The sequence below is a fragment of the Myxine glutinosa genome, chromosome 2 (genome assembly GCF_964187855.1).
Source record: "Myxine glutinosa chromosome 2, kmMyxGlut1.1, whole genome shotgun sequence".
Lineage (NCBI taxonomy): Eukaryota > Metazoa > Chordata > Myxini > Myxiniformes > Myxinidae > Myxine > Myxine glutinosa.
Genome location: NC_136262.1, coordinates 192,592,481 through 192,611,631, shown reverse-complemented (window position 1 = coordinate 192,611,631; position 19,151 = coordinate 192,592,481). Strand labels below are relative to the sequence as shown.

The 19,151-nt window shown below is 44.4% G+C and overlaps 1 long non-coding RNA gene across 1 annotated transcript; it reads left to right on the top strand.

Annotated features, from left to right (window-relative positions):
* Positions 1-9,754: 9,754 nt before the first annotated feature.
* Positions 9,755-18,111, top strand: LOC137418026 (uncharacterized). The gene is made up of 2 exons (XR_010982555.2): positions 9,755-9,908; positions 16,484-18,111. It is a non-coding gene; the product is annotated as an uncharacterized LOC137418026 (long non-coding RNA).
* Positions 18,112-19,151: the final 1,040 nt, after the last annotated feature.

Sequence of the window (19,151 nt, the reverse complement as noted above, 5' to 3'; positions counted from 1 at the left end):
TCGGGCGTGGCCACCGCCCACTTGGTGCGTGGAATGATGTCACCACGCCAGTGGGCTTTTGTGTCCGCCACACGCGCCCCCCCAGAATTCCCGAGCACCTGGAGGGCCAGTTTGCGGGGCAGACGAATGACCCGGCCGAAGCGCCCCCTGGCGATCGGCGGCGTCCGGGGTGCAGGGATACCAGGTGGGATGCCCCTGGCTGCCCCTGGGATGGGTGCAGGACCGGGGGGCGCCGTGGCGGCGGGGCTGGGCGGTGCCGGGGGTCCGCCCGCAGGAGGGCGGCCCCGACGTGGGGGTCGGGCCACTGGCGGTGGATGGTCCACATCGAGGTGGGCCGGCTTGAGGCGGTCTACCGAAACGCGGTCAGGAGTACCGCCGATGTCCAGGGTGAAGTGCTTCGCCCCGGTCTCCAGCACGCGGAAAGGCCCGTCGTACGGGGGCCGCAGTGGTGTCCGATGGGCATCGTGGCGGACGAAGACGTACTCCGCCGTGCGAAGCTCCGGGGCGACGTGCGTCGGTGGGTGCCCGTGGCATGCCGTTGGCACCGGGGCGAACCTCTGGGCGGTCTCTTGCAGAGCGGAGCGCTGCTGTGCCGCGGACCATGGTGCCGTGGAGTCGGGGAGGAACTCGCCCGGCACCCGCAGCGGTTGCCCGAAGACCAACTCCGCCGCGGATGCGCGCAGGTCCTCCTTGGGCGCCGTCCGGAGGCCCAGCAGGACCCAGGGGAGCCTGTCGACCCAGCCGCCGTCGCGGAGGGTGGCCCGGAGCGCGGCCTTCAATGAGCGGTGAAATAGCTCACACAGGCCGTTAGCCTGGGGGTGGTAGGCCGTGGTCCGGTGCAGCCGGACCCCGAGCCCCTGCGCAACCGCCCCCCAGAGCTCCGAGGTGAACTGGGGGCCGCGGTCGGATGAGATGTCTGAGGGGGCGCCGAACCGGGCGACCCAGGTGGCGATGAAAGCCTGCGCGACATCGGCCGCCGTTGTCGACGCCAAGGGCACGGCCTCCGGCCACCGGGTGGTGCGGTCCACCATGGTGAGGACGTAGGTGAAACCCCGCGAGGGGGGCAGAGGTCCCACCAGGTCCACGTGGATGTGGTCAAACCGGCGTTCCGGCACCGTGAACGGGGCCAACGGGGCCTGGGTGTGCCGGTGCACCTTGGCGCGCTGGCACGCGAGGCACGTCCTGGCCCAGCCGCGGACGGCCTTCCGGAGGCCGTGCCAGACAAACTTGTCGGCGATCAGCCTTTGGGAGGCCCTCGCGCCCGGGTGGGACAGGCCGTGGATGGCGTCAAACACCTGGCGCTGCCAGCCCGCGGGCACAATGGGGCGAGGACGCCCGAGGGAGACGTCGCACAAGAGGGCCGCGCCCGCGCCGTCGAACGGCACCTCGGTGACGCGGAGGCCCGTGACGGCGGTCCGCAAGGCCTGGACGTCGGGGTCAGCGGCCTGGTCCGCTGCCATCCGGGCATAGTCGATGCCGAGGTGGACTGCGTGGGCGACGGCCCGGGAAAGGCAATCCGCCACCGGGTTGTCCTTCCCCGCGACGTGCTGGATGTCCGTCGTGTACTCGGACACGGCCGAGAGGTGACGCTGCTGCCGGGCCGACCACGGCTCGGTGACCTTGCCCATCGCGAAGATCAGCGGCTTGTGGTCGACGAAGGCAGTGAACGCCCGGCCCTCGAGCAGATGGCGGAAGTGCCTGACCGCCAAGTGAAGTCCGAGCAACTCGCGGTCGAAGGTACTGTAACGGCGTTCGGGCGGGCGAAGCTGCCGGCTAAAGAACGCCAGCGGTTGCCAAGCTCCACGCACCCATTGCTCGTGCACCGCGCCCACCGCGTAGTCCGAGGCATCGGTGGTGAGGGCGATCGGTGCATCGGGCGCCGGGTGCGCGAGCATGGTGGCGTTAGCCAAGGCGAGCTTCGCGCCCGTGAACGCCGTGTCCATCTGCTCGGTCCAGGTAACGTCACCTTTGCCCGGCTTACCTCGGAGAGCTTCGTGCAGGGGGCGCAGGAGCTGGGCGATACGGGGCAGGAACCGATGGTAAAAGTTCACCATGCCCAGGAACTCCTGCAGCCCTCTGATCGTGCGGGGGCGCGGAAACCCCTTCACCGCCTCCACCTTGGCCGGCAGGGGGACGGCGCCGTGCCTGGTGACACGGTGCCCCAGAAAATCGATTGTGGCGGCGCCGAACCGGCACTTTGCGGGGTTCACAATCAGGCCATGCTGGCCCAGGTGTTCGAAGAGCGTGCGGAGGTGGCGTAGGTGCTCTTCGCGGGACGCGCTGGCGACGAGGATATCGTCCAGGTAGACGTAGACAAAATCCAAGTCGCGCAGGACGCTGTCCATCAGTCGCTGGAACGCCTGAGCCGCATTCTTCAGACCGAAGGGCATGCGCAGGAACTCGAAGAGTCCGAATGGCGTGATGACCGCCGTCTTCGGGACGTCCTCCGGCCTGACGGGGACCTGATGGTAGCCGCGTATGAGGTCCACCTTCGAGAAGAAGGACCTGCCCGCCAAACGGGCGGAAAAGTCCTGAATGTGGGGGACGGGGTAGCGGTCGGGAGTCGTGGCGTCATTGAGACGGCGATAGTCCCCGCACGGTCGCCATCCCCCGCCGGGCTTCGGCACGATGTGCAGCGGCGACGCCCAAGCGCTCTCTGAGCGCCGAACGATGCCGAGTCGCTCCAGGGTAGCGAACTCCGCTTTTGCCACCGCCAGCTTCGTCGGCTCGAGGCGGCGTGCCCGGGCGTAGACCGGTGGCCCGACGGTGGGGATGTGATGGGCCACCCCGTGCTTGACGGCCCCCGCCGAGAAGGTGGGCCGCGTGAGGGCCGGGAAGCCGGCGAGGAGGCGGGTGAATGCGTCCGCTGCCGGAAGCGTACAGACCAACGTGGCCGGAACCGAATCGTTCGGCAAGCGGCTTGGCAAGCCGCTCGTTGAGCTGGGCAACGCACACGCGAGCGAGCTGAACGTCTCGGCCTGGACAAGCCGTCTGCGCTTGACGTCGACCAGGAGCCCATTAGCGCACAGGAAGTCCGCGCCAAGCAGTGCCATGGGCACGTCGGCGGTGACGAACGTCCATCGGAAAACCTGCCCTCCAAACCGCAGAGAGAGGCAGCGTTTTCCGTACGTACGGATGGGCGTCCCGTTCGCGGCAAGCAGCGCGGGGCCCCCACCCGCGGCGTGCTTGTCTGACGTGCCGGCGGGAATGACACTCACCTGCGCTCCCGTGTCGCACAGGTAACGGCGCCCGGAGAAGGTGTCCGTTATGAACAGCAGGCTGCTCGAACGGCCGGCGCTCATCGCCCTAATTGAGCGCCGGCCCGGGCATTTCCCGACCCGGTGAAGGAGCACGGCGGATGACACCGCCGAGCTTCGTGGCCGAACTTGGCGTGGAGCCAGCACCAGGTGGTGGAGCTGGAGGAGCGCGGCTGGCTCCGCCAGGCCGGTGGAGTCGACGGGTTTCCCCGCGGTGGCGGTTTTCGCCGCGGCGGTGGGCGGGGCGTGGCGGCGTTCACGAGGTGCGTATCAGCATGCTGCTGAACTTCAGCGTGCTGTAGAAGATGATGCTGTGGAACATCAGCGTCGAAGGCCGTGACGGCCACGCCAACGCTCGCCCGCGTGTCCGAAGCGGCGAAGTACTTGTCCGCCTCGGCCGCCAATGCTCGGGGTTCCGTTAGCCCGGTCCCGGCCAACGCGAGGCGAACCTGCGCTGGAAGTTGGCGACGGAAAAGCGCCCGGAATAGCGAACCGGGGGCTTCGTCGCCCAACAGTGACAGCATATGGTCCATTCGGACCGACGGGCGCGTCTCACCGAGCTCGGGGAGATCCAGGAGGCGGTCGGCCCGTGCGTCGTCCGTGAGGCTGAACGTGGCTAGGAGTAGCCGCTTGAGTGCCTCGTACTTGTGGCCGTCCGGTGGGTGGCGAAGGACGGACACAACTCGAGCGGCCGTGCCGGGCCCGAGGGAGGCGACGACGTGGCAGTAGCGCGTGTCATCGCCGGTGAGGTGCCGAAGCTGAAATTGGACTTCGGCCTGGACGAACCAGACTTCGGCCTGAGCCTCCCAAAATTCCGGAAGTTTGACGAAGGCGGCCATGGCGATGGCGTCGCGTGTGGAAGGATCGCTCCGGCAGATCCAACGTCGAGGGTCACCAGTAAAGCGCGGCGTTACGCGCGCTGCTTGTGAGCAAGGAGGAAGCGGACAAGCGGTAACATATAAACGTCTTTATTGTAAGACTACACTGTAACACTGAACTCCTCCGGGCTGGTCGCCCGGTGTATCTCATGAGGCCACGCCTACCCCTCGGGCGTGGCCACCGCCCACTTGGTGCGTGGAATGATGTCACCACGCCAGTGGGCTTTTGTGTCCGCCACAGTAAAATATTATCAAGACCGTTATTATTCCAATAAATGGCAAATTTCAAATAAACATCCACCCTCTTCTGGAAGGGAAATATTATCACCCAATAAAGTGAATAATAGTGAATCATGTATTTCATTAACTGGCCTTGTGCTAGTCAAGACGATATTAAAAAGTCCGAGGCATTTATTAGAATAACTACAGTGATTTGAATTGTACAGACAAAACTCAATTTTCAAGCAAATAACATCACTATGCTTTATTCGTAGGTCTGCAAGTAGTTCTCAATTTCCCTTACTCTCTCACACTATGGAGACAATAGTAGGCCATTTCATGGAGTTGAGTTGGAATGCAATTATTTGTTTATAATAACAGTCACAGTTTCTGAACAAATTATGTGGCATTGTCCTGTGATGTCTCTTGCAGTAACACACAGTTTGCAATGTTCCATGGAGTACATTTGCACTTGCAAAGTGGTGAGCAGTCCAGATTTGCTTTGCCACATTTGCAGTTAGAGCAGTCTCCTTTGCCAATGTAGATGAGGAGGGGTGACTCACGCTCCAGAGTGTGTCTGGTATTCACAGCAGTACGAGATGTTTTTTTCTTTGTGTTGTAAACGATGCACTGGCCGATGGTTAGGCAAGCCTGCGAGTCACGCTTGTCTTGATCTTTCAAGTTGGAACCATTCAAGATCATGGAGACAAGAGACTTGAGGCTTGATGGCAGTGAGTCTTCTTGGTATTCTGCAGGGAAGCAACCAGTGAATTTGAAGCCTTGATGGCTGAAGATGTCTTTTCTGACTATCGTAGCAGCTTTGGCCAGGATAACAGCATCTTCTGAGAAGTCTCGATTCTTCAGAGCTTCCTTCAACATATTTCTCATGCCTTTCTTGAAAACGAGAACCGTGTTTCTCCCATCATACTGTTCTTGTGCCTCTGGGAAGCGTTCTAGCAAATAACCCTTCAGTCTGGTCTTGTTGACTAGTTTCTTGATGCCCAGTTCCTCAAGACGATTCACATACAGAGAGTGGATCTCGGACAGCTTGAAGAGGAGAGTTCCAGAGTCCACAGATTTCTCAATGTAGCTGGTCAGTTCTACAAATGCCCGAGACTCGTTCATTTTCTCATCTGTGTTTTCAGGTGTTTGGCTTGCCTTGCGAGTGAGACTACGGTAGCGATTTCTCAGCTTGACCAGACATGCCAGATGGTATTTTGCCTCCATTGCAATTAGATCTCCTCCAACTATTCTAGTCATAAGTTGGGTGTCGTTTAGCTCTGTGATCATGTCCCGGATATTTTTGTTGGCATCAAATGTTAAAACTTCATGGAGAACATTTTCCTCTTCGCCTTTCTCGCAGAAGAGACACTTTTGAACGTTTAGTGCTTTGCGCTTACTGTGTCTTTTCTGTTCATCATCAGGGTTGTGCTCTCTCTTCGTCTTTGCCTTTGGCAACTTAGAATTGTTGAATTTTAAATGGCAAGATTTGTGCCAGGAAGCAGAATGAGAAGCAAAATTGTCAGCAGTTTCATCACTCCCAAAATAGAGTTCAGCTGGAAGAGCACCAATGGCCCGGAACTGTTCTACGTTGGTCAGGAATGATGTGTCGGCATCTGTTTTGTCACCACTTGTACCAGGGCTCTGCAAGGGACACTTCAAGGGTTCAGCAGTGTCCCGCTGGCAAATTATGCAGTGATCCCAGTTTAGCTCCATGTTGAGTCACACACTGAAAAGATACAAGCATATTGGAATATTAAGGACCCATTTTCTGTGTACAGTTCCATAAATACTTTGCTGGAACTCGTTGTAGGGCTACTGGTGGTATTGCAATATTCAAAATCCTATTCAGTGTGTTCAGTGGCCTAAAAAAACCAACATTTTGCAACCAATCTGGTCTTCTTATGACTACCAGGACTCGAGAAAAGCTATATTTTGTCATCGATGTCGACCATCTTGAATTTTGGTGTTTTACATTAAAAAAAATTAAAACTCCGGAGGGCTCCTAGGCTAACATTAATTAATAGGCCCTAAGGGAGCCTCATGCCAAATATTGTGCTTTTATCCGCCCGGTAACGGTTAATCTTTAAATATAGCACTAAGCCACCTGACTATCAGGCAGTTGCTTTAAAATAACTTGCATTGTCCCCTTGGAAGACAAGTCCAACTGAAGACAACCTCAGATCATTCCATAAAGCTCACAACATGTTATGAAATCAAGTCTAGACCTCGGTTTCCAGATATGAGGCTTTATTGAAATCTATCTCCACGTACCCTTTATAAACAAAACAAAGAATAATATCAGAACTACAGCAAAGATTCTACCAGCATTTCATTGTTCATAAGCAAGCAAATAATGCATTCCCCGTCATACCTTTCTCGAGCGTCCGCTCACAACAGACGGATATCAAAACCAAAACCTCCTCCTTCCACGGCAATCCATTATATTCCCTTCTCAAGACCATTCCATTTGAATCCTCTTCTTCATTTTCATGAAACAGCAAATGTGTCTACTCTCTGGAGAGCCAGAAAACAACATCTGCCCAATCTCAAGGATATGCGTTTTCAAACTTATCTACCTCCTCTAAAACCTAGTGGTGCCTTGTCAAAACTTGCATTGGAACCTAAGTCCTCTGTGCTTTGCCCCCTCAAGTATCTACAGGATGCACGTGGTCCAGCTTGTGAACCTACCTAAATCCAGAAACACTGCTCACCTCAACTTATTCGTTCATTCCTCTTTCTTCTTGCCTGTTGAACCAACTTCCACACTCTCTTCAATCTCAATCTTCCCTCCAGGTCTTCAAGACAGCTGGGCACCACCACCTCAGGTCATACCTCATCCAAAATCATAATATTTTCTACACATGTAAAACCACTCCCCACCCCTCCCAAAATTTTTGCTTTTGTATCCATCTTGTCCACCCTTTGCTTTCTCCTTTACCCCTCATCGTTAACCTTTATCCATTGTTTGTCGGTCTCTGTCTATTTACTCCCTCTGCCCTGTTGTTTGCATTTCCCCTTTCTCCTGTTGTTCCCTTTATGTTGTGTCCTGATTTGTTTTGTGCCATAGCTCTTCCATGAGCCAAGACCATGCAGTAAAAATAAAAACTAGCAATTTTAATAGGTATTCCACTACCTCGGAATTTGCTATTCCACTACTAATATTTATTTTAAATTTGATATTTGTTACCTAGAAGACAGGCTGAATGGAGAAGGTGGATCAGACTCGGCAACGGTTGCTAGAGTGAGATGTGCATGGAAGAAGTTTCGGGAACTGAGTGGCGTGCTGATGAGGAGGGGATTGTCGTTGAAGCTGAAGGGAAAAGTGTATGCTGCATGTGTGAGAAGTGTTATGATTTATGGGAGCGAGACATGGGTCATGAATGTAGAGCAGCAACGAAGGCTGGAAAGGGTGGAAATGCGAATGGTTCGGTGGATGTGCGGAGTATCGTTGAGAGAGAGGAAGACAAATGATGAATTGCGAAAGATGATGGGAATAGAGCCTGTGATTGATGCTGTGAAGAGGAACAGGTTGAGATGGTTTGGTCATGTGTTGAGGAAGGATGAAAGTGACTGGTTGAGAAGAGTGATGGAAATTAATGTAGAAGGAAGTAGAGGACGGGGAAGACCGAGAAAGACTTGGCTAAAGACGGTGGAAGAAGACATGCGGGCAAGGGGGTTAACAAGGAGAGATGCAGAAAATAGGGCAAAATGGAGAAGATTGTCATGGGGACCGCAAGGCTAACCCCCGCTCTAGCAGGGAAAATGGCCTTAAAATGCACGTTGTTGTGTTGTTTGTATTCCACTACATTGTATGTAGAGGAAACCTAGTAACACCCCCTCATTCAAGCAATGCCCCCAAATTTGCAGATTCGACATTCAAGGCATTTTCCTGGAACATATCCCTCACTGTACTGTAGAACACAAATCGGAACATGAATCAGAACATGGGCCTGCAGTTTAGCAGTACTTTGTCTCTTAAATTGGTAAAATGTATGGAATGTCATCCCAATCCCACATGCGCAGAGAGCACTAAAGGATTTTTTAAAACTCTGTCTGCCTGTCTGGCAATCAAACAAAAATGAAAATCATTCCAAACAGGAAGCTTACTGTTTTTATGGGTGTCATAAAGGACACAATCAACAGGCACGAATAACTAATGTAATGTGTTAAATAAGGCGGTGTAAAAGACGCTGCATCAACGGTGGTAAACTTCTGGAAAAAGTTTTTTTTTTTCCAGCCTTTAAAATCTTTATTTTATTTCAATTGAATTACTTCCTTGAACACTGTAGAACACAAATTGCCTTCTTGGCACTTTCAAAAACCTTACGTTTAGCAGTGCTTGAACAAAATATTTACGTCGTCTCATTCCCTGAGGGCAGAGTAACTGTGAGATTTAGTATTCAGACAAATATTTCGGTTCATGCTATCCATTATAATGTGCTTATTAAACTGTTATAATATATTCAGCCTGCATGCACGTCAGTTCATGCTATCTTTCATATGCCAATTGTATGGATTATTATGCACCCTTGGAGGATTAAATCAGAGTTAATTCTAATATTGACAACCAACGTGTTTTTGACCACATTCTCAATATGGATATATGCTAAGTTCCACACGGACATGATCCCTGTTTAATTTGGTCATCCACAGAGTGATCTCTGCTATGTCCAGTCTTTGCATGAGCTGTGGTTGTGGGTAAGTGGTTGACCTGGGGCTGTACGCATAACAATATTGAACTACAAATTACTAAAGGTCATGCTGTCTTAAAAGTATAATAAGGCACTACTATTTGTCTAACGTGCATTATTCAGCTAAATTGTATTCATTTTCACAATTACCTTTATACAGTATTAATATATACAATTACCAGAATTCTATATTAAAAAATACTTCCTCTTGATCATCTTGTCACTTGTAGTTTAAACTACAACATTATCATTTCAATTATAAGTGGCAATGTTGTTTGCATAATGGATACAGTGCCTGGCGTCTGCCCTGAGTCTGGGAAGTTGGTGGTAATTTAAATTTGGCTGAGTGGACCCTAGACTTTAAAAATGGTGTGTGCTGCTTTCTTTCTTCATCAGAGGTTGGCAACCATTGTAAGGCTTGATGGACACAATGACCTCCTCCTGTGTTAAATTTCCTTGTTTAGGAACTTATTATTATCATGATTGTATTACTATATTTTAAACCAGGTAAAATGTAAATCATGGTTTTATATCAATTAGTGACTTTATATTATCCAGTTACACTTTTAAATCCAATTGCCAACACCAATCTTCTCTCTCACTTGCTTATCATGCCAAGCCTTTGGATTCTGTTCATCGATTGGTGAGTTCACACCATGACGTAATCGCGGGAGACTACTTAAGAACCACCCAAAGAGAGGGATCTGGAGAAAAGAGGCAAAGGGGAGAGTAAGGGAGGGGAGAGAGAGAGAGAGAGAGAGAGAGAGGGAGAGAGACAGAGAGCAAATCTGGTGCCTTTTGAAACTTTTTCCTTCATTTAAATTTCTGCCCTAGTCTTTTCAGCAGAGCTTCAAAGCGAGGTAAGAGGGTTGAGAAAATAATAATTATGTGAATCGTACAATTTTAACTGTTTAACGCTACCAGAGAGATGCAACATGCTTCTGCCATAAATGGCGATATAAAGAAAAGACAAACTGGAGTGAATTATACAAACAATATTTGTATAATTGATTAATATAATTAATTAATAATTAATATAATTAAAACATATTTGCTATTAATCACAATAACATCACATTCACTGTTTCCTTTGTTTATAAATTTAGCTGAATCTCACTGTATCCAAAAAAACAACAATAATTCTGACTTTTATACTTAATAAAACAAGGATTTTGATATTATGAAATCCTGCAAATTTTTCCAACTCACAACTGAGTATTCACATTGATATTACAAAATGCTTTTCTTTAAAAACCAAACAACAAAGTAACTTCACAAACACATAGTCTTAACTACTTTATGCCATTTACCAAAGTTGCTTTTCACCAAAAAATTTGCTCTGCAATAATTATTCGCTGTATTGTAAATTTAATTTGGTTACTAAAGGGAGAACAAACAAGCAATGATTGATCGCTCCCAGCAGAAGCATAAATGTGAATTTTTTTGGACTTGTTGATACATCTCATCAGGATTAACATCTTATAGATATCTTGCGTAAATGTAACTTCGAATTATTTTTCTCATGCTCTGAAAAATGTGTAACATTTCTATAAATGTAACAGTTTAGTATGAGCAATTTATGTTTTAATGTTATAATTTGCGGGTCAGGGTGGTGGAGGGGAAGAGTGCTACTTCAGTTAACAGAATTTAATAAAGATGTAATATATAAACATTTATGGATTTACTTTTTGTCTTTCATTTGACATGGCAAGCTGTATCGTTATATATTGACAATTTTTTGTCAATTTTATTTGTAACGTTAAACTTTGACAACAGATAATTTTTGTCTGTTCCAAAATGCAACTTTAATTTTTGTCTGTTCCAAAATGCAACTTAAAATGTGTTCCACGTGTATTAGAATGGAATTAATATCACTATTAACAAAATTTGTTTTTACATTGTTTGCTTTAGTTTACTGTTCTCACAAGTGAGGTGAAGTTAGTGCTCTTACCCTGGTACTGAAAAGATAAGCACATGTTTTGATGGAAGATTAACTCTGAAATGTGATGTTTATCTGTGGTTTAGAATGGAGAAAACATCACCTTTTCCCTCTCTTACCAACAATTTAACACTCATATGAACACAGTTTAATATTATCTTAATTCTAATGGTAAATGCCTCCAAGAAGGAACATTATGACCACATAAAAAAAATTCCGTGAATCATTATTACTGAAAAAATGAATCGGGAGAATTGACTAGAACATGTGCAGTTAGTTATACATCATTTCAGGATTTATGCCACAAAACACTTCAATGTGCAAACAATTATAGTAGAGAGTACGTGTATTCATTCAATGCCAGATTGTTCTTCTCTTACCTTCAACAGTCGTGTGTGTCTTTAATTATGATATTTAAAGGAAATTATTGATGCCCCAAAGCAGCTAAGCTGGCTTTCTCCGAGGCATGACCGTATGTGTAATATTTAGTCATTCAATCATTTCTTCCAATATAAAGGAAATGCATGAGTGACAAATTGACAGGATAACTAGCATAAAGCCAAACATTCTTTTTCAACATAAATTTGACTCTTTTCCCAATCAAGCTGTTTGTACAAATTCACATCATTTAGTAACTTTGTTCACAACAACAGGCATTTTAAGGCCATTTCCCAAGCTAGAGCGGGGGTTAGCCAACTTTGTTCAAAGTGTTCAAAGTGAAAGTTGATGTCGGGTTGCTAATTCTACCCACAAAGCAATCTCTTTAACTTTTTAGGTTTTTGAATTTCTGAGACTCACATGATGCAAAAGATAATCATAAAGGAAGGTTAAAATGTTTCATTCCTCGACTTGTCTTGAATAACCAATTGTTGAGTGTTCCAGTGCATGCCATTCAATTTAAATATTTTCAATTTTCAGCAATTTGAGGCCATTGTACTCGAGCAAATCTTTCAATTTCCATTCTTCATATAATCTTTGGTCTTTTCTGCTTCTTCTAGGTCTTTCTCTATATTGTGAGTTTTTGTAAATATCATTGGCCTTTTTTGCTCTGTCCGTGCCACATTTAATTCCAGGTTTTTTATTGTTAGCAATGTGTCGTTGAGTTTACTTTTATGTCCGATCCATTGGATTCTCTTCTTCTCTCCTTTTGTGATGCCGAGACAGAATCATGATCAACTTTTGCACCATCTTATTTGTAAGAGACAACATTTCACTGCCATTCATTGCTGATATTACACACTGATTATAATCTTTCATTTTCACACAAAGGCAGTTTACTTTTCTTGACATGAACAAAAGTACATGACAGTAAATACTACAAATTTTTCAAATACTCATTGGCAATTCCACCTAACCACTAAGCTTGCAAATATCTTACATGTCACTTTATTTCTAAATGGATTACCATTCTGTATACGGTATACATTCTGTATACGGTATACGGTATATATTCTGTATACGGTTTGTTTGGTTTTTTTTGTTTTTTTTTGGCCTCTAAAGTTGTTTTTTTTATACGGTATCCTAATATTAATGTAATAAAATTGTTTTTTTTATGAAAAATGATTTTTTTTTCATTCTACAATATTAAAATTACAACATTTCAGTTAATCACTCACCATGGATTTTGTTTATCTGCAAATAATTGCATGAAGTAACAATGCATCACTTGATAAAATATTCATTGTTTTTAGCATGTTCATTAAAAAATTACAGTTGTTATTTAATTGTGTAAGATTTTGTGAAAAAGGCTGGCTCAAACACTCTTGTCTTAAACACCAATTCCCTTATACACTTTTGTATTGCAAGATGTGTGAGACCTTCAGACAAAGCACAATATATTTTCAAACCATAGTATAATTCATGCCAAGTTAGCAATAAATATTACAATGGCAATATTGTACGAGTAAAAAAAATAACAGGTTGGGTCACCTGATCAAGATTGGGTTATTTAGACCTCAGTAAACCATCGAGGAGATTGATGTTTAAAGGTGAAGCAAAAATTTATCCGGGAGTACACCATGACAATGATGGGGCAAAGGGTCCAATTTACCTGCATACAGAATATAAATACTTAAATGCAATTGGTTTGATTCCCATAACAAAATTCGCCTTTGTACGTGGGGTGGAAGGGCCGAGGCATAAACCGAGTTCCACGCCTCTCGCTGTCGAGAATGCTCGATCGGCCAGTGTCGTTTTTTGTTTTAACATCTATTTGATGAAGAATTGCATTTTTTTGTGATGTTGAGCAATTGGTCTCAGGATATGTAGGCCTTCGGGGCAATTGGCCTCAGGTTTGGAATTTTATTTTAAAATATCAGAGAAAATACTTCACGCAGACACAACTCGCTCTTATATAAATACAGTATATATTCAGAAGATAACAGAGAAAGGTAATGTTACCATAAAAAAAGGACTAAATACAGACTGATGGTAAAAAAAGAATAGACATGCCACTAAACACTTGAAGGCAGACGAGACAAAGGAGTCAATCATAAAATTGATTAATTCTTCCGCCCAACCCCCCCCCACCCCCCCCCCCCCCCATTCCTCCCATGCCCCCCCCCCTCTCCTCCACATCCTCTCCTACCCCTTATCCTTACCGGCATCTCTTGTTGTATTTTGACCCTCAGCCCTTCTGTTGCCATTTCCCCTTCTCTTTCTGTAGTTCCTTTTGTTATGTTGCGTACTGATCCATTACGTGTTTTAGCTCTTCCATGAGCCTGGACTCTGTACACCAAGAAAAATACGGGACAACATTTTTATGCATGTTATATCCTCAAGAAATGATCAAATTACTTGCATTTTCCACCATTTTGCTTCTAGAAAACCATTTCACAAAGACCATTCTTCTTAAAGTAATCAATTGCTGTTAAAAGAGCTCACTCCTCATTTTCATGCTCAGTGTTTATACTTTTCCTACATCTATTTTTGTAAATTTATATTATTTTTCAAACCATTATGGCAAGTTACAATATAAATCTTGTTCAGTTATCGAAGGAAAACAAACAAATTTTACTTTTTGAACTTTTGAGTTTATATGAACATTGGAGTTTACTCTTTAACGGCCACCAAAACATTGTCTATTTGGAAGAGTTTCAGAATTACCTCAGGAGTCGCATTATACAATTTATTTAACAAGATTTGATCAACCCCTAAAGAGAAAATCATGAACAATCTATGTGTTTCCTTAATTTTTTAATGATGTAAAGGCCTCCAGAATGAATCTAAACTATGGAACGTTTGAGTTATTTACTGATTCTTGGCATGTAATTCAACTGGCTGATCTGTGAAAGCACTTTACTTTTCTTAAGTTCAGTACCTTGATTTGAAACTCCAATATTAACATAAATTGTTCCTATTATTTTCAATCTTCTAATGGTCAAAACTACATTTCTTTGTGTACAACTTAATTGGTTATGCGAATAATGCAGACACAACATTATCCAGACCTGGCATTAATAAAACCTGTGAAAATCCTGGTGACCTTGGCACACTGCCCCTTTTTGGTAATGGTGCAGGGTTATGTTCTTCATTTGCTATGAATTTTCAGAAATTTATATATCAATCATATTCATCAAGTCAGTATTGAATATATTTTTATACATGAGGACTGAATGACTGCATTGTGCAGTGACATTACCGGATATTATTCCAACATGTCAATAATCCAGAAAAAAACAATATCTTGGTGTAAGCACATGAAATAAAGATAAAATGTGAGATTTCCACACGATGCATATTCTTCCTAAGATTGCATTCTAACAGTGCTCTAAAAGCTCTTCTTTATATGTTACTAGTGAAGCCTATCCATCGCTCGTTGATGGACCAATTTTTATTCATCCTGTTTGAAAAATAAATTTAGTCCTTTAAATTCAGCGTTGCCCAGGTAAAAAAAGGGATTTAATACCCTCTGCCACCACCAACAGGTGGCGCTACAGAGTACACATTTACATAGAGAATTTATGCTGCCCCTCTCTTTCCACCATACCTCTGTGTGAGGCCGTGACCACATAGCCTATGCTATCCCCAACACAAAGTTGTATTGGTACCTTGAATTTGGAGTTTGTAACTTAAAATATGTGGCTGTGCATAGAAAACAGACAAAGAGAGATAGAGAGGTAGAGAGATAGAGATATATAGAGTGAGATAGAGAGATAAAGGGATAGAGAGAGATAGAAGATAGAGAGAGAGATAGAGAGAGATAGAGATAGATAGATAGATAGATAGATAGATATAGAGAGAGAGTGAGAGTGAGAGTGAGAGTGAGCGTGAGAGTGAGAGTGAGAGAGAGAGAGAGAGAGAGAGAGAGAGAGAGAGAGAGAGAGATAGAGAGAGAGAGAGAGAGAGAGAGAGAGAGAGAGAGATAGAGAGAGATAGCGAGTGATAGAGGGAGAGATAGAGAGATTTTTGCCTTTTATAGGTACAGATGAAATTCATTGATCATTTTAATAACAATCAGGTAAAACCTTTAACTATTCCAACTGGATTATTATGATGGAAAAGGAGCTGCTTAAATATTACAAAACACAGAGGAGGGTAGGAAAGGGGAAGAGAAAGGGGTGAAGGGCTTGGGAGGAGGAGAGAGAAAGAACACAATATAATGAAAGCGAATCTTGGGAACCGGAGGCAGGGCATGGAGGAAGATTTTTAAAATTAAGTTAAATTTTTTTGGCATACGACAGAGGATAACCTACTGACTACAGTGATCAATAAAAGATTTACACGGTGTTCATTGACGGCACAGTTTATAAAATAGTCTAAATCACAGACACTGAAAGTCAATGGAGGAAAGAGCTTCCACAGGGGCTTTATACAGTTCCACATGTTTGCTTTATTACTGCAAATAATTAATTTTCACGTGACCAAAGCCGAATGGTTTTATAATATAATTATGCACAATTAATCCACATCCAAACTTTTTAACACTCTTCTTCTTCAAAAAAAAATCAACTCGTAAAACACTTATCTTTTAATCAAATTCTATCCAATGTACTTTTCCGATACATTTGTTTCAGAGATTTCCTCAGATCCTCTCTTACATTTTTCCAGTTGACTTCCGATTGACTCATCACTTCAGATTAACTCATCACTAACTAAAAAGCTCCATTTCCGTTCACTTCTGCTCTTCGTTTTCTTCGTTTCTTCAGCACACTGTTTCTTCAGGTCACATCTTTAAATGATGCTGCTGTTTGATGCAAATTAATTTTTATTGATACTCAATATCAATTGTGCTTTCTAGACGCATTGTTTCATTATTATTATTCCTTCATCACTATTGAAATATTCAAATAAGATAAAGTGTCGAAAGTTTGAGAACATTTGTTTGCTCACAATTGCTGAACCCACAATGATTAAAAGTTTTTATTTTTGCTAATCAAAGACAACTAAGGTTTCAACAGATCTCTTTGGATAAAAGGAAATAATCTGACAACTTTTAACAAATGTGAAACTGTAGAAGGAGATTGCTATTGGCCAACTTCTTCTGTTTTGCTCTAGGTTGAGAAAATCAATTCACCAGTGGCTGTTAATCGGTGGATTTCCGGTTTCCAAGTGTGCCGTCAATCAAATCCACAAAGCTCTGGCAAACTGTTGAAAGTGTTGCACGTCGAGCATCAAGATGGAACGATGGTTCAGCAGAATGGCCGTGTTTTGGACGCTCTTCCTGGGTGGAGTCCAGTGTGATGACTGGATTACACTGGTCCAGTGTGATGACTGAAATGCTCAACAGGCTGCGAATGCGATGAAAGCAAGAAGAGTGTGACCTGCGAGGGCCTGAATAATGTACCAGATTATATTCAAAAGGATGCCAAGACACTGGACCTTATGTACAACTCACTGAGCAAGCTCGACCACAAGGCATTTCACGGCCTGAATGCAGAGGGGTGAAGAAGTGTGCAGGACTATTGAAGCCTTGGTTTGTTGCTGAGTGGGATGGTGAGGGTATAATTATGACGTATGAAGTGGGTGAGAGGAAAATAAGGATGAGAGGATAATGAGGTTCAACATCTCATTTAAAACACTGAAAACATCCCCAAAAACGGATCTAGACGGTGTAACATGCTTAGTTTCGTTGGAATCTGTAAATACAATTACCAGAAATAATACTTTTCAAGATGGCTGTCCAACGACAACTCAACCGATATCGACCTCGCCAGCTTCAACCACGACCGAGATCGCGACAAGGCCAGAAAAACAGACCAAGCCAGCAATGGAAATATTTCAGGAAGTTCCCACTGAAGAGCTTTTCTCGACGGCGTCGACATTTTTTTGCCAGGTTATTCTCACTCAGCATGTCTCTCTTGTGGCCATTCACGTTTTGGCGGAGATCCCGCTTTTGCATATTGTGTGTGTTGTTAGCAAACGTTAACTTTGAGGTTGTTGTGCATCCAGGGCTGTGCGAATGATTTGTTTTGTATGCATCTTTATAAAGGAATTACATTTACTTTCAATGCTGATTACGCAGATCATATAATAAATAAAAAACACAATATATATCCAATAATCAAATTTAGCAAAAATCATGTAATCTCAAAAATTTAGTGTGATTTTCTTTGTTTTTGTGCGTTTCATTTTGATAAATACAAGTGTAATTGTTTCTGCAATTACATGAACTATTTGCACCAGGTGATCACGGGGTGTGGTTAAGCAAGTTTCGTTTTTAGCATCAACAACAGTAAAGCTTTCCATAAATCGTTTGTGGGTTTGTTTTTTTAATAACAAAACCTCTTTTACTGGGGTACAGCTGGGCTTTGGTTGATAAGTTATCATTGGGTTGAATCGCCTTTTCTTTTTCAAAACGTTTTCCTGTTTATGAAGTGATATTTTACCCTGTTTGCGTGGAGTGCAGTATTAAGTTGCTAAACACATGATATAATTAATAATTTCACCTCGTTTTTGTGTCTATGATACTAAAAGTAATTAATTATTTTAATGTGAATTTTAATGAAAATCTCAAACCTTACTTACAACTCCCACCCTCATTTCCTCTTTCTTTCCCCTTCCTTACTTATTTTGTCTAATTGATACACCCCAGATGTTACACTTCCCACTTCCTATGTTGTTTCTAATAACATTTGTAACAAAGAAACACGTGAATAAAGACAACTTTTTTATTTATGTACACGTCTTTACATTGTGTTGTCATTTTTGATGTGGTGACATTGTGACCCAACAACACCGTGGACCACTGTGAAACAATCAGGAGCAGTTATATAGGGTTTATTACACTCAGAGACATCCATGCCATGTGTGAACGAGTTTACAACAGCAAATCAATCATTTAGATGCTAGAGAACTTCCCAGGGAAAAAAAATAGGGAAATAAAATCTTCTCCTCATTCTTCTTTTCATTCCCCTTGTAAAACATCTACTAAATGGTGATCTCAAAGAATAAACGCAAAACCCGCCTATTCCTGCCAATTGTAGGATGAAGACCTCCTTCAACTTATGTCTAGGTGTCTTTGAGCATCATACCACCCTAATTTCATGTTTTCGTTCAAAAATTTTTGAAAAGGAAGAGAAAATCGACACCACCTTGACACTCTAACCCCACCACCCCCAAGTATGACATCCACAGCAAATAGTTGTCATAAATAGACAGCAAATAGTTGTCATAAAATTGGATTTGGATAAAATATTAAGCATATTCTTGACTTCTTTTTTTGTCCGAGTTGCATTCCTGTAACTCTGTCGCCCTACAACTTGCACTACGAAGGTGTACATTTGTGGTTAGTAAGTGTGGAAACACTGGATAACAAGATACAGTCTGTAATCGATTAACGGCTTGTGTATTGACTTAATCACTAGAATCTGTTAACCTATCGAACAAGGCCCTCAGATAGAAAACGTTAAATGAAATGTTTTTCTCCACTGATAGGGATTGAGATTATGGCGAAATGTCACGAAACTACCTGTTCCTGCTAAATAAGAGTCATTGTGTGGTTCTTAATGAAATTCCTTTTAAAATGTCATACATGAGAATGTGGAACGTGGTTAACAAACAGCCTTCTAATGGGAACTTTGGGGTGAAGCGGATGCAATTCTTTGGAAGACCTCATGACACAACTTTCCCCATGGGTGTTGTTAGGTTTGTGGGAGAGGAGCTAATAGTTGGGTTAAGGATGTAGATGCCGTGTATAACTTGCATGTACTTTTTGAACTTCTTA